The sequence below is a fragment of the Lathyrus oleraceus genome, chromosome 1 (assembly GCF_024323335.1).
Source record: "Lathyrus oleraceus cultivar Zhongwan6 chromosome 1, CAAS_Psat_ZW6_1.0, whole genome shotgun sequence".
Taxonomy (NCBI): Eukaryota; Viridiplantae; Streptophyta; class Magnoliopsida; order Fabales; family Fabaceae; genus Lathyrus; species Lathyrus oleraceus.
The window spans coordinates 44,285,427-44,298,451 of NC_066579.1; positions in this window are offsets into that span (position 1 = coordinate 44,285,427).

The following is a 13,025-nucleotide window of genomic DNA, read 5'->3' on the forward strand; positions in this document are numbered from 1 at the left end:
TTGTTTGATTTAAAAGTGTTGTGGCTGTCTCACTCCTTTTGTTGGTAAGGGACAACCATTGTGGATTTGTGATTCAATCCTTGCATGAGGGATATGATGTGGTTGATCCTCTGATTAAATGCTTCATTTTTGAAATTTTAATGCTAGATCAAACTAACTGAAGACTACCTTGCCATTGGTTAAGATTAATGGTTTTATGTACAGAAAGAAACTCCTTTTCCAAGGACCAAAGGGGTTGACTAGGGATTATCTTCCTTATACCTCAGGTGTTTAGGGATTTCAAACAATGCTTACATCATCAACAAGGTTTTATTTAAAAGAATATAACCAATAATCTCGTGTACTTTGATTTCATCATTCTCTTTTGATTTCATTATACAAAATTCTGATAATGATAGAAAAAATATGAGTGGACACGATTGGATTAATTCAAAACATGCATGTTTCTTTCATTATTATTATCATCTGAAAAACAATCAAATTTTAAAAATGAACAAAACTTAACAAACAAGAAAATATTACAAATGAAAATGATTGAACAATATAATGTTGCTGGCGTGACTAGCTTGAGAAGGATCATTCTTGAGGATGGTCTGGAAAGCACAACAACTTCTTATCAAGGAGCTCTTGAACTTTGTTCTTGAGAATGTAACAGGCTTATGTAGAATGCCCTACATATCCGACATGATATTCACATGTAACATTAGGATCATGTTTAGGACGGTAGGGAAACATGTAAGGCTTAATCTCCCTGGGCAAAATTTCCCTAACATTAATCAGTATAGGTAGCAGATGTGTATAAGACATCAGAATTGGATCATAGCGATGACGTCTCCTTTCTTGATTGTTGTTCCCTTTACTGATTTGTTTCTGCTTTCGTTTCTGATTGCCTTGAGCGGGCCTTTAATGCGGTAGAAGATACTATTCTTGGGTAGTAAGTGGCAGAATGCCTGCAATTGCATTCTGTATGTTATCCCTCTCTAGTCTGTTCTCAGCTTGTTTACCAATTACAGCTTGATCTGAGGAATTCATTGTCAAACTATCCAAGAATAGTTCCATGGTCATGTCATCTCTTCCTTGGACGTAATCCAAACTCTTCTTTCACATGGTGCTCTCATGCTTACCATGTTCCATGATTCTTTGAAAATCGGCGTCAGCGAGTCGTTGTCTTTCCATTTGAGGAATGGAAATGGTGCAAGCACTTTTCTTTTCTGTATGAATGGTTATGAATGCATGGATGAATGAGTTGCATGCAAAAAGAATTTTTTTTCCATATTTCCAGAGAATCCCAAGATTTTTTAATGTTCAATACAAACTAAAGCTTTTTGGATTCCCTAGAAGTGCTCATGCAAAAATTGGTTTTGATATGATGGCATGAGATGCAACATCACATATTCAAAGGCCTGTCACATCTGAATAATTTGTCCGTACTTCTCAACATAAGTTCAAAGGTCTGATGTATCGAGATATGAAGAGACCCGACTTCCTGCGTAAAACCCATATCCCCTTACAAAGTGGGTTCTAAGACTTTATGAAGGTTTTTAGAGTCACAAATCCTGAGGCAGAAATATTGTTAACGTCACAAAATAACTTGTGAGCTAACAATACTTTCGGGAGAATCTACTCTAAGTGAGGCCAAGCCTCAACTTTAAAAGCCACAAGTTAGCTAAAGGTCCCTAGAGTCATGGATCCCTTTTGAAATCATGGTTTTCAATATAAAATTACTTACGTGCCAACGAAACTTCAAAAGGAATCTAGTCTCTTCACACCTTGAAGGATTTTAAACTATGTTAGATATTTGTGCAAGTCTCACACTAAGACCTATCCTACAATTTTCCAACTTAAACACCAACCTTATGGTGTAATATGAATCACCCAAATTCAATGAACCTTTTCACAAACACCAAAAATATGGTGGACTTTGACTCTCCCCGAATCAAAGAATCTTTTATAACACAAACAAAAAATATACCATTTTCTATTTGCAAACACTTTTATAAAGTATAAACATTTTCTTTACAAATAAATTCACTACACACTTGGTGATCAATTACAACACTTAAACAAATTTGAATATATGAAGTTGTTCTTGAATCAATTCCAAATCAGAAAATTGGTATTCTTTTTCATTGTACAATTCAAATATAATAACCTTAATACCTCAGAATGTTTTGCAAAGATATGACAATTTTATGCTGAAAAAGTTTCAAGGTTTTGGATGGAGATAAACTCTTAAAACATATTTGAATTGTATGTAAATTTGAGTGAAATAGGTAATTTGAAAACAAATGCACTTTGACTAGTTACATAAATGGTGTAATCGGTTACCACCTTTGGTAATAGCTAACGAATTCAAATATACTGAACTTGTAACCGGTTAAATAAAAGGTTTAACTGATTATCACCCTGCAAATTTGCAAAAAATAACGTTACAGGATGATCCTATAACCAGTTAGATACAGAGTGTAACTAGTTACACTATTGTGTATCTTGAAAAATACATTTGCAAATAACTTAATATGCAAGGTATTGATGCATGGATGCTTAGAAACAACTTAGATGAAAAGATGAATGATTTTTTGAGCATATAAGGATACATGATATGAATTGTAATTAAATACCTTTGCAGTATGATCGATTCCTTCTAATTTAACATCCAATGACTTAAGCAATCTTGATAATTGAATGATCTTAGACTTCAACCCTTTTCTTCTTTGATAATATTTTGTCATACATCAACACTAAACTAAGATAAATAATGAACACATTCTTCACATCTATGACCGACACACCTCCTCCATGAGGCGAATAACCTATGAGCAACAAACAAAAGTTGTATTGCATTAGAATCACTAGATCGCGGCGAAGTAAACCAAACTCTAGACACAAAGTTATCATTTGTTACCATCTTAAATCGGACAATACACTATCACAATATAGAGTACCAAATATTCTTGTTTTATTCTATCACGCCTCATCCTCACTACTTAGATCCACGACACTTGCATACTATATGATGATCCGTTGACTAAAAAGCATATTCCTACTAAAACGTCGATCCTGCACCAAAATTGGAAATCCTGATGGACAAAGATATTCGAAGAAAGAGGAAGTTCCACATATCGCAGATACGGACCTGTCAATGGTCATGATAGTTTCCTCCATCGATAAAAATCCTTACGAGATGCCTCATATGCGACAAATTTCGAGTAAAAGTTCCATGTCAGATGAAATTAGACTATCAGGTATTCATCGACCAGAAATGGATGTACAAGATAACAAAGATCCTATAGTATTCAGTAATTATGTAGCCATCTTAGTGAGGAGCTCATTAATGACCAACTCCCATAAAAAGAACCTCTTCTCAACACTCTTATTTGACCTACTGCTCAATTTTACCGATCGACAAGGAGACAACAAAGGAAAAACAAAACAAATCAGGTTCGATCCGTAGAAACCAAGGAAAATTTTAGGAAATGATTCCTTAAGAAATCTTACCTCCCTTCACTAAATCCCTCAACATGGTCAAGATCTAATTGAGCGTCGGGGATTACCCTCTCACATCTCCTATAAATTTTTTATTGATGTGATATGAAGGACTAGGAAATGTGTCTACCCCGAAGATAAAGTAAGTTAGGATGTTGGCGTCATGCCATTCAGAAGAGGCCTCGTAGGGTTGTTCAAAAAGTTCGTCTTGTGACTTCAGAATTCTATAGTCGTCAACAAGCAACATTTTCTAGGATACTAATCGTCTCTAGAGGATGATGGAAGGGTTGTCTCTGCCGACGTCATAACTGACCAAAGGAACATAGAATAAAAATGGGAGAACACTATATCCTCATTACTCCTTATATTAGTTAGATGCTCTTTAAAGATGTTACACAACTGCTAATTGGTATTCTAATTGCTAAGTGTTGCAACCATAAAGTATATTATGAGTTCCTTGCAAGTTGGTATGTGTCTTTATTTGAAGACATACTTCACGATTAAGGATCATTTTTATCAATGTAGGTGGTGTAACACCCTAAATCCCAAAACTTATATAAAAATATTTAATCGACAATTTAAGGTATCACTACGACAACCATCCAAAAACTTTCAAAAGCAATTAACAACATACAAAGGAATTAATAAAATAACAACTTCAAAATTAAATTTCATAAAATAAAGTATTAGACTTTAAACCACATGATTCAGCATTAACTCAAGCATAGTAAAAACGCATTGTTCCCGATGTTACATATCAGAGCATTTAACTGACTAAAAACAATAAACGATAAAGTAAGTAAAGATGAGCTCCATGAATCCATTTTCGAATAACAACAACCAACTCTATTCCTGATTATCTGTAAGAAATCCATGATCGACAACATAAAGAAAATGGGTGAGAAGACGCTAAAATGTGTTAGCGTTGCAAAAAATCGGGAAGGGTAACCTAAACAACCACAACAACAATCATCAACGAGTAATGTATTCACACAACAATCATCAATTCATAAATTCCAACTTTTATGCAATGTGACAATACCTTGAATCTATATGCATGTGGTACCAACTCAATGATCAGTGCATTTTAATGCACATTCTCCTATGTTTGTTCTCAAGCATTTATTTTATTTCCTTTGCTTACTTTTATGTTTTATAATGTTTTTATATTTTAGTTTATTTTTATTTCTATTTGATTTTCGTATTTAATTTTCAGCTTTAACAGTCTGCACTAAAACGATCATAACTAGAGCTCCGAGAATTCGATTGATGCGTTCTAATAATCGCCGGAAAGCTAAGAGAAAGAGCTACAACTTTCATGTTGGAGCTAAAGTTAGATTCGGAGCGCTAAGCTACAAAATTATTTTTATTTTAGTTTTGGGTCGTTAGTTATGGGCTTGGGTTATGTATTTGACCCAGTTGGGTTGTAAACGGATTGCCTTGGTTTTCCCCTAATACATAGTAGCCGAAAACATATTTTCATGTTTTTTTGACGATTTTTACTATTCACATTTTTTTTTCTTACGCTTGAAAGAACCGTAATGGAGAACTAATCTTTCCGGATGGATTTGTTGTATTCAGGTTCACTACTTTGAGATTGTTATAATTGCAATTAGAATTCTATTCCTTTCAATAATATTATATGATTGCTGTTTTCTTAGTCCGATTTCCATGTAATATTGTTGAATTTGAATGATATATGTTCTTGACTTTTGATCGCAATTCAACTATGCTTAACCGTTAAATTTGCGATATCTATAACCGTATGCTTAATCCGGCAATAAGAATATATACCTTATAGTGTCGATCACGCTTGTTGAATGATATTGTGTTCAAATAGGATAGAAGCCATATTTGTAGCAATCCATGATAAGTTGAACCTGACACAGTGAATCCGTTTGTTTTATAATCACCTATTCCATAACAACTTATTTCAATAATCACTTATTTAATAATTGTTTTTTTTCCTTAATCGATCCTGAATCCAACCCCCCTAAATCGATTTACCTTTGGTTAGTAATAATCAAGAATCCTTGAGAGACGATTCGAGTCATTGTCGCTATACTACGTTTCAAAATAACTCGGTTTTGATCCGCGCGCGATCGCGGATCAAATTGGCGCCGTTGCCGGGGATTCTTGTGATTATTAATCAATATTAGAGTCATAGGTTTAGTGTTCTTGCGTTTAGGCCATAGGTTCCTCGTGGTTTTGGTCAATTCGCGTCTAAAGTCGAAAAAATCGGTTTTTGGAAAAAGTGAGTCTGATCGAAAATTTGTTTCGTCTATTAGGAGTAGAAAATTCGGCAAAAAACTCTTTTTTCTATTTTTAATGAAGTTTTTACTGTTTTCATAGAGTCGAAAAAATTCAAAAAAATTCTCAAAATTCTAATTTTAAGTCATTAGATTAATTTCGGTGTTAGTTTATTTTTTCTGAATTTATTTTAATTGTTTTCCTTCATTGTGTTTGTTTTTGAGTATTAGGGATATTATTGGCATTTTCACAATTGTTGTTGCATTGCTGTGCATTAGACCTGGCTACTAGGTCTTCTTGTTATGAGCTTTTTGATTTTGATCCTGAGGTAGAGAGAGCTTTGCACACACGTCGTAGAGCAGGTCAGGCTAGCAATAGTTCACCACCCACAATTGAGTCTGATTCTGATTCTGATTACTTTCATAACTTGTTTGATTCGGATTCTGAAATTGTTTTTGATATGGCTGACCAAAGAACTTTAAGGCAGTTAGCGGCCCCTGATGTGAATTATAGTGACCTGTGTATTGAATATCCTAAAGCTGACACTCCTTTTGAACTAAAATCTGGTTTGATACACATGTTGCCAAAGTTTAATGGTCTTGCAGGTGAGGATCCATTTAAACATCTCAAAGAATTCCAGGTTGTATGCTCTACACCGTTGAGGCTTGAAGGAATAACTGAAGACCATATCAAACTTTGAGCTTTTCCTTTTTCATTGCAGGGTGCAGCTAAGGATTTGATATATTATCTTGAGCCAAATTCGATCACAAGCTGTAATGCTCTAAAAAGACTGTTCTTAGAGAGACATTTCCCTGCCTCCAGAGCAGCCTCGATCAGAAAAGAGATTTGTGGTATTATACAGGATAATGAGTCGCTTGTTGAGTATTGGGAAAGATTCAAGAAATTAGTATCTAGTTGTCCTCAACACTAGATCACCGAACAATTGCTCATTTAGTACTTTTATGAAGGTTTGTTACCAATGGATATGAATATTCTTGATGTTGCTAGCGGTGGAGCACTCGTCGATAAAACTCCAGCCGCCGCCAAAGATTTGATCGAAAATATGTCCCTCAACTCCCAACAATTTACAACCAGAAACAATTATGTCCAAGCAAAGGGTGTGAACAAAATTCAGGTTTCCTCCAGCAAAGCTTTAGAAACCAGAATTGATGAGCTCACCTCTTTAGTGAAACTGTTGGTAGTAGGTAAGACTCAAGCGACAAACCTATATGGCATTTGTACTTCTCCTAAGCATCCAACCGATACTTGTCCTATTTTGCATGATGAATCGATCACTGAGTTGCCCCAAGCTTATGCAGCAAACCTTTACAATCAAGGCAACAATCAGAATAGGTACAACAACATTCCTGACCTGTCCACAAATAAATACCACCCCAATTGGAGGAACCATCCAAACCTTCGATATGGAAACCAGCAACCAACCTAACCAGCAGCTACCCCCCAAGCCACCATTTCTACACCCTCTGGACCTTCATTAGAGGACCTGGTGAAACAACTAGCTGTTAATAATCTTCAGTTTCAACAAAGAACAGAATCTAGTATTCAAACCTTGTAGACACAGATTGGACAGCTTGCCACCTCAATGAATGCCATGCAATCCCAAGGATCAAACCAACTTCCTGCCTAAGCAGTTGTGAATCCAAAAGGTCCTAATGCCAATGTCAGTGCAATTTCTTTGAGGTCCAGAAAGGTCACAAAACCATCCCCAAAAAAATAAAAAATTCTTGAGGTAACATCTGAACTTTCTTCACCTTCTTCACCTTCTTCTGTTGTGGTAGAAACTGAAAAGAATAAAGAAAAAGAATATGTACCACCAATCCCCTTTCCACATAGAGTTCTGAAAAATAAAAGAATTGAGGAAGGAGACAAAGAGAGGGTGATCTTGGACGTTTTTAGAAAAGTTGCGGTAAACATTCCGCTTCTTGATGTCATTAAGCAGGTTCCTAAGTATGCAAAGTTTCTGAAAGATTTGTGTACAAACAAGAGGCAGATGAAAGGTGGTGAGAGAGTCAACTTGGGAAGAAATATTTCTGCTTTTATTCAGCCCAAGCCCCATTCTGAAAAAGTTACAGGCGAGCAAAATGTTTCAGCCATCTCTCAGGTCTTGCCACAAAAGTGCAAGGACCCGGGAACTTTTACCATTCTTTGTACCATCGGAGATAAGCAATTAGATAATTGCATGCTTGATTTGGGAGCGGGCATTAATGTTATGCCTACCTTTATTTATAATAACCTTTGTCTTGGTCCTTTGCAACATACATGTTTAATTGTTCAGTTGGCGAGCAGGAGCAATGCCCGCCCTGTTGGTATAGTGGAAGATGTCCTTGTTTAAGTTAACGATTTGATTTTTCCTGCTGACTTTTACATCTTGGACATGGAAGGAGAAACTAAGTCAATCAGGGCTCCCATCATTTTAAGCAGACCGTTAATGAAAACGGCGAAGACAAAAATTGATGTTGACGATGGAACCATGTCCATGGAATTTGGTGACATTGTCACAAAATTTAACATCTTCGATGCCATGAAACATCCCTTGGAGGAGTACTCTGTTTTTCGTATTGAGTTGATATCTGATTTGGTTGATGAAACTTATTCGGAATTGTTTTCACTTGATTTTCCATCCTTTCTTGGATTTGACGATGTTTACTCATGTGCTGATTGTACTGACACTAACATTTGTGTTGTATGTGCTGAGATTGATGCTGCCTTACAGGGTGACATGTTTCCTACAGGTGAAGTTGTTGTAAACGAAGTTGTTTATTCAGCTGATGCTCTCGACATCCCGGCTGCCCCAAACACCCCATCCATCGAGCAACCCCCGTCCTTAGAGCTAAAACAACTCCCAGATAATTTGAAATACGCTTATTTGGAGAGTGATGAAAAAATCCCTGTTATTATTTCTTCTAACCTTGATTCCGATCAGGAAAATAAACTTTTGCAGGTTTTGAAGAAGCACAAGAAGGCAATTGGCTGGACATTAGTTGACATCCCAGGTATTAGTCCTTCCATGTGTATGCACATGATTTTACTTGAGGACGGTGCTAAAACGGTAAGGCAGCCCCAAAGGAGGCTTAATCCTTTGATTCTTGATGTGGTAAAGAAAGAGGTACCCAAACTCTTGCAAGCAGGTATCATTTATCATATCCCTGACAGTAAATAGGTAAGCCCAGTGCAGGTTGTACCTAAGAAATCTGGACTCACAGTGGTGAAAAATGAAAAGAATGAACTTGTTCCCACTAGAGTTCAGAATAGCTGGAGAGTTTGTATTAATTACAAGAGGTTGAACTAAGCTACCAGAAAGGATCACTTTCCTTTGCCGTTCATTGACCAAATGCTTGAACGGCTAGCTGGTAAATCACATTATTGTTTTCTTGATGGTTTTTCAGGTTACTTTCAGATTCATATTGCACCTGAAGATCAAGAAAATACCACTTTCACGTGCCCATTCGGTACATTTTCTTACAGGAGGATGCCTTTTGGTCTTTGCAATGCTCGTGGCACTTTCCAGCGATGCATGATTAGTATTTTCTCTGAGTTTATTGAAAATTGCATGGAAGTGTTTATGGATGACTTTACTGTTTATGATTCGTCTTTTGATGCATGCTTGAAAAGTTTGAATATGGTTTTAGAGAGATGCATCGAGACTGACCTTGTTTTAAATTATGAAAAATGTCATTTTATGGTTGAGCAGGGAATTGTTCTTGGTCACATAATTTCTGAAAAAGGAATTTTTGTTGACCCTGCTAAGATTGTCGTAATTTCTACATTGCCTTACCCTTCTTGCGTTCACGAGATTCGTTCTTTTCTTGGTCATGCAGGTTTTTACAGGCGTTTCATCAAGGATTTCAGCAAGATAGCTCTTCCGCTGTCAAACTTGTTGAAGAATGGCGTCACTTTCAGTTTCGATGACAAATGCAAACAAGCATTTGACTTCTTGAAGAAAGCATTGATCAGGGAGTTCTTATTCCTTTCTCTCAACTTCAATAACTATGTCCTTTCATTGAGGACAATGCTTGTTTTAAGTGTGGGGGAGGGAATTCCCTTTTTGTTTTTTTTCCTTGCTTTTGTTTCGTTGTTTTGTTTTCAATTATAAAAAAATAAAATTAAAAAAAATGCATATTTTTGAAAGTTCTAGGCTATAGATTAATCTGAGGTTAGTTGTGGAGACTTGGGAAAAGTTCACAAGATCGGTATCGTCTTAACACCATAAGTCTCCTGAGTATGGAAATTGTTTTGAATACTTGTTATGACATAGCCTTGAATTTTCATTCTCTTATAGCTCTTGAGTAGTTTATCTTTGCAATCAGCACCATCTCACACATGTTCTACGTAAGGAAGCCGATGAAAATAAGTGAGTGATCCAAGTTTCTTTCGAAAAAAATAAATTAAATTAGGGAATGCACCTTCTAAGTTGGGTGGCCCTCACCCGGTCACTTAACCCAACGGTTGTGGAACCTACAAAAATAAAACATAATAATTACCTATTGTTGGTTGGTTCAGAGGTTTCTTGTGCTGGACTTGGTAGGGCGGATTACGGTCTGATCCCCCACAACTGCAATTGGGTAAATAAAGGGTTACCAATTTTTGTACCAGAACCCCGTGTAAAAAGGATCAGAGTCACTAATCGGTTGCCTTACTATGAGTGTGTGGAGATAACAGGCTTAATGTGATTGCGCAAGAATGAAAAAGAGTAAAAAGGAGACTGAGTAAGTTAGGCTTTGGCATAATAACATGATTCAGAATTGATTGTGTGTTCAGGAGGCATATGATTGCATAATTGTAGATTAGTGTTCATACGATATCCTTAGTATGCAGGATTAGTATTTATCGATGCTATCTTAACCAAGGAAGAGTTTGTAGCCTGGAATGAGTAACTGATGTTGTGTGTTTCTTGAGTTTTGATTTTGCTCGGAGTGCAAAAGTTCAAGTGTGGGAGAATTTGATCAATGCATTTTAATGCACATTCTCCTATGTTTGTTCTCAAGCATTTCTTTGATTTCCTTTGCTTACTTTTATGTTTTATAATGTTTTTATATTTTAGTTTATTTTTATTGTTATTTGATTTTCGTATTTAATTTTCAGCTTTAACAGTCTGCACTAAAAGGATCATAACTAGAGCTCCGGGAATCCGATTGACGCGTTCTAATAATCACCGAAAAGCTAAGAGAAAGGGCTACAACATTCATGTAGGAGCTAAAGTCAGATTCGGAGCGCTTATTTTCCAGAATTTCGTTTGAAGCTGCAGAATTAGTTTTATTTTAATTTTTGGTCGTTAGTTTTGGATCTGGGTTATGTATTTGACCCAGTTGGGTTGTAAACGGATTGCCTTGGTTTTCCCCTAATACCTAGCAGCCGAAAACACATTTTCATGTTTTTTGAAGATTTTTACTATTCACAAAATTTTTTCTTACGCTTGAAAGAACCGTAATGGAGAACTAATCTTTCCGAACGGATTTGCTGTATTCAGGTTCACTACTTTGAGATTGTTATAATTGCAATTAGAATTCTATTCCTTTCAATAATATTATATGATTGTTGTTTGCTTAATCTGATTTACATATAATATTGTTGGTTAAATTTGAATGATATATGTTCTTGACTTTTGATCGCAATTCAACTCTACTTAACCGTTAAATTTGCGATATCTATAACCGTATGCTTAATCCGGCAATAAGAATATATACCTTACAATGTCGATCACGCTTGTTGAATGATATTGTGTTCAAATAGGATAGAAGTTGTAGTTGTAGCAATCGATGATAAGTTGAACCTGACACAGTGAATCCGTTTGTTTTATAATCACCTATTTCATAACAACTTATTTCAATAATCACTTATTTAATAATCATTTTTCCCCTTAATCGATCCTGAATCCAACCCCCCCTAAATCGATTTACCTTTGGTTAGTAACAATCAAGAACCCTTGAGAGACGATTCGAGTCATTCTCGCTATACTATGTTTCAAAATAACTCGGTTTTGATCCGCACGCGACAGCAGATCACTCAACAAAGGATCTTCATACGAACCAGATCCCAACAGCTGAACCCATAACCCTAACATCTGAGCTTGAGACAAGTCACTAGTCCCAACATATGAACTCGTGACTCGCCTCTTTCTGAACAACGAAAACATGTGATGAATGACATACAACAATGCAACAACAACAAAAAAACAATGATTACAGCCCCACATCTGACAGTAAATAATTATGCATCTCAACACATCTACATTAGTTCTCACAATGACGATCTCAACAATCATTAGCAAGTATTTACAATATTTCACATAATTATACTTGTACTTCACAACATATATTCACACATAGAATAAACATCCACACATCACTCAATCATGTTAAGTCATCTTAATACCACTTTATCATTAATTCATTAATTCACAACAATTAATCGTTTGTTCGTTATCGACAACTATTATGTAACAAGTAAAACAATTAATTTTATAAAATTCGAGTAACCATCTTGCCTCTTATTACTTCACTATAGGCTAGCCATACGTGTTATATTTCCAACACTTTGAACCACAACTCATTTAGATTTAGGGAACTAAAGTTATGATCAAAACAACATTTGGCTAAAATTACTTAGGTGCAATCGATTGTCATGGTTCGCCAATCGATTGTTCTCACTCCCAAACCTATTTTTCACATTTTTTAACAAATTCAATCGATTTTTATCACGGTGCAATCGATTTTCATAAGTTTTTTTTTTCAAAAATACCAGTTTTTACAACACGAGCAATAAAATCACTTATTCCCAAGACCAACTCAAACACACCCTAACATACTATAACAACTTATTTCGAAAATCTAACATCATATGCCAATAACCTAATGTTATCACATCATAAACCTATCAATTAACATCTAATTTTGCCAATTTAACATCACTAACATTGCATCATGAAAATCATCTTCACGTTCATCATCACCAACACAACACATCAACAATAATAATGCAAAAAATCAGATTTCACATAATCATGCATCAAACTTTCCAAAGAACACAATTATGGAGAAAACCTAGAGGAGGGTGAGGATCCCTCTCTACCCTTCATACAATATACACCCATATTAGACTAATCTCCCCCTTTACCTTAATTCCAGCAAAAACAAGCAAGCAAACTCTTCTATGGTTCTTTCTTTCCGAGCCCTAGCTCTCCAATGCTCTTTTTCTCAATTCTTTTCATGTATTCACAAATGATCTCCAAAACCCCTTCATTCTTATATTTTTCTAATTATATAATAACC